The following is a 3,362-nucleotide window of genomic DNA, read 5'->3' on the forward strand; positions in this document are numbered from 1 at the left end:
TCCTTGTGTGCACATGGCCCTTTTCTTATTGGGGGCGGGCAGAAGCACTGGGTGGGTTTCATCCAGGGAAAGCCAGAGGGGCGGCTGTCATCTCCCCCGGGTCTTGGCCAGTCCTGGATGTGTGTCTCCCTCACCCCTCTTCCAGCCGCTTCTCTCCTGGTGTTGGTCTCCATGCCCCTGCGTGTGGAGAGACCCTGCCCAAGGGATCAGATGACTAACATTCCAGGGCTTCCTGTAGCTGCCCCCCACTTTATTGAGATGTAACTGATGAGTGTAGACCCCTCTGTAGGACTGGCTGAAGACACATCTCAGCCCTCTGAGCCTGGGTCTTCCCGGCTGTAGGAGAGGGATCAAAGATCAGATTTTGATCATTGAAAGGATATGATGATCAACTACCAAATCTCACAGATGAGAATATGAGGCCAGTTAGGCTCAGATGTTTTTATGAAGCCAAAATTCAGTGATGAGAAGTTGCCTTGAAAACAATGACATGCTTCTCAAATGTTAAAGTCTTATGTATGACTGTACTTTGTTGTATGTATGACTGTGGCTTTGTTGATGTGTAAACCTCTTCCCTGGTGATGCCAGTGGTGAAGAACCTGCCTGCTAATACAGGAGACATAAGAGACGTGGGTTCGATCCCTATGTCAGGAAGATCCCCTGGAGGAGGGCATGGCAACCCACTCCAGTATTCTTGCCTGGAGAATCCCGTGGACAGAGGAGCCTGGCAGGCTACAGTCCATATGGTTTCAAAGAGTCAGATATGACTGAAGCGACTTAGCACATGCACACATCTTACAACCATGTAAGCAATTCTCTTTTGACCTTGAGGTAGGACCACCTATTTCAGGAGTAATTCACTCAGAACACCTCTCAGTTTACATTTTAAAACTCAATGTGCACATAAGAAACTATATTCAATATCCTGTGATAAACCATAATGGAAAAGAGTGTGAAAAAGAATATATATACAAACGGAGTCACTTTGCTGTACAGCAGAAATTAACACAACACTGTAAATTAACTCTACTTTAAAAAATTAAAAAACCCAACGTGTAGCTGACAGATTTTGAGAAGATATTTGCAATACAGATAACAAATGACTACTGATCAAAATATGTAAGGATATTTTATAAATCATTCAGAAGAAGATTAACACCCCCCCCCCCAAATAAAGCAGGCAAAGACTATGAACAAGAGATTTACAGAAGAGGAAACCTCAGATGTCCCATGACAGGAAAGGATGGTCAGTAGTGATGACGGAAATGCACATTAGTGAGTATACACTTCAACGAAATGATACTGTTAAGTACCATCATCTTAACAAAAATGAAAATGGATGTTGGGCAAATGGCAACTCAGACAGCCAACCAGGGTATAAATTGGTACGTCTGTTTTGGAAAGCTGTTAGATGGTATTGCTTAGATGGTATTGCTAAAAGTGCTTATACCACAATTGTACAGTAGCTCTACTTTCTGTTTTTTTTTTCTTCTTCTTCTAGTTGCATTGTAATTGACATACAGCACTATATGAGTTTAAGGTATACAACACACACAATGAAACAATGACCACCTTAGATTTACTGAACATGGATCATCAAATATAGATCAACGTTAATTTGTTTTCCTTGTGATGAGAACTCACTTTACTTTTTTTAACAACTTTTATACAATGTATAGCAGTGTTATCTTTCTCATGTATGTTACATCTCTAGCACTTATTTATCTTATAACTGGAAGTTTGTCCTTTTTTTAAAAAAAATATTTTTGGCTGCACTGGGTCTTCATTGCTTTGCAAAGGCTTTCTGTAGTTGCAGCAAGTGGGGGTTACTCTATAGTTTCGGTCCACGGGATTCTCATTGCTGTGGCTTCTCTTGTTGTGGAGCACAGGCTCTTGGCATGTGGGCTTCAGTAGTTGCAGGGCATGGACTCAGTAGCTGCAGGTCATGGGCTCTACAGCACAGGCTCAGTAGTTGTGGTGCCTGGTTGCACCGTGGCATGTGGAATCTTCCTGGACCAGGGATTGAACCTGTGTCTCCTGCATTGGCAGGAGGATTCTATCCACTGCACCACCAGGGAAGTCCTAGAAGTTGTTCTGTTTTGACTACCTTCATCTGATTATGCCTTCCCCCTACTATTTCTATTTTGGCAAATGTACCTGAAGGACCCCCTCAGGTGTGTCATAAGCAGATGAGTGGCAATGTTTAGTGCCACAATGCATGTCATAGTGAAAGACCTCAGCAGCGGAGAAGCTGTAGAATAAATTTGCTCATTCACTTAATGCTTATGCGCTGTGACTGTTAAGATGAACCAGAGTTACATCAGTTCAGTTCAGTTCAGTTGCTCAGTTGTTTCGTGTCCGACTATTTGTGACCCCAGGACTGCAGCACACCAGGCTTCCCTATCACCAACTCCCGGAGCTTACTCAAACTCATGTCCATTAAGTCGGACATGGTTTACATGGTTTACCACTAATAGATCTAAAAATTATAATGGCCAATGAAAAAAAGCTGCCAACCTTATTGAAGTATAGTATGAATCCATTTGTATAAAGTGAAATACAAGATAGACTGAGCATCTAAGGATATGTGTGTGATCATTGACATCGCAGAACCCACATGATAACCTTCAAGTCTAAGCATTTGAGTTCCTTTATTCAGGAAAATGAGCCTAAGCCTGGCTCCCATTGCAGAGCTCACTGGCCCATGTTGTGAGCAGCTGTGCTGACTGCCGGAGTGCCAACAGGCTGCTTGCTTCTCCACCCTGCAGCATTGACTGTCCTTTCCACGACAGCCTAGAAAAGGCTTCCAGACCCTGCAGGCTTTGTTTTTCCTCTTTTTTCAGTGTGAGTACTGTGTGGCATTGACATCTAAGCCCGTGTTATGCTGGTGTCAAAAATCTGTCATCTCTGGCAGCTTGAATGCAAATATGTGTTAAATTGGTCCAATCTAAACGGGGAGCCTCCTAGAAGCCTAACATCTCAAAACCACAAATAAAGGAGGAGAGGCTTGTGACAAGTCTCTCTCTCATACAGACATCTCCTTCTTCATATAGACTCTGACTTTCTGGCAGCTGGTCTCTAGGTGTGCAGTTCTCATGAACCATAGACTTCAGAGAAGAGAACTGGCAATAGCTCTGAGCTGGGTGTGCAAGCAGCATAGCCCTCTGCTTTCTGCACGATCCACAGAGAAATTTCCCCTTGCTTCTCGGTATTTACCGCACCTGGAGGCTCATTCTGCTGGTGGAGACAGGGTGCTGGATGAATGAGACGAAGAATGTCCTCTCGGCCCTTGGTCCACTTTCCCTTTCATTCCTTCCTTCCATACATCCTTCCTCCCATCCACCTACCCTTCTTTTTAAATT

This window comes from Giraffa tippelskirchi, chromosome 13, assembly GCF_054371585.1.
Source record: "Giraffa tippelskirchi isolate mGirTip1 chromosome 13, T2T-mGirTip1v1.2.pri, whole genome shotgun sequence".
Taxonomy (NCBI): Eukaryota; Metazoa; Chordata; class Mammalia; order Artiodactyla; family Giraffidae; genus Giraffa; species Giraffa tippelskirchi.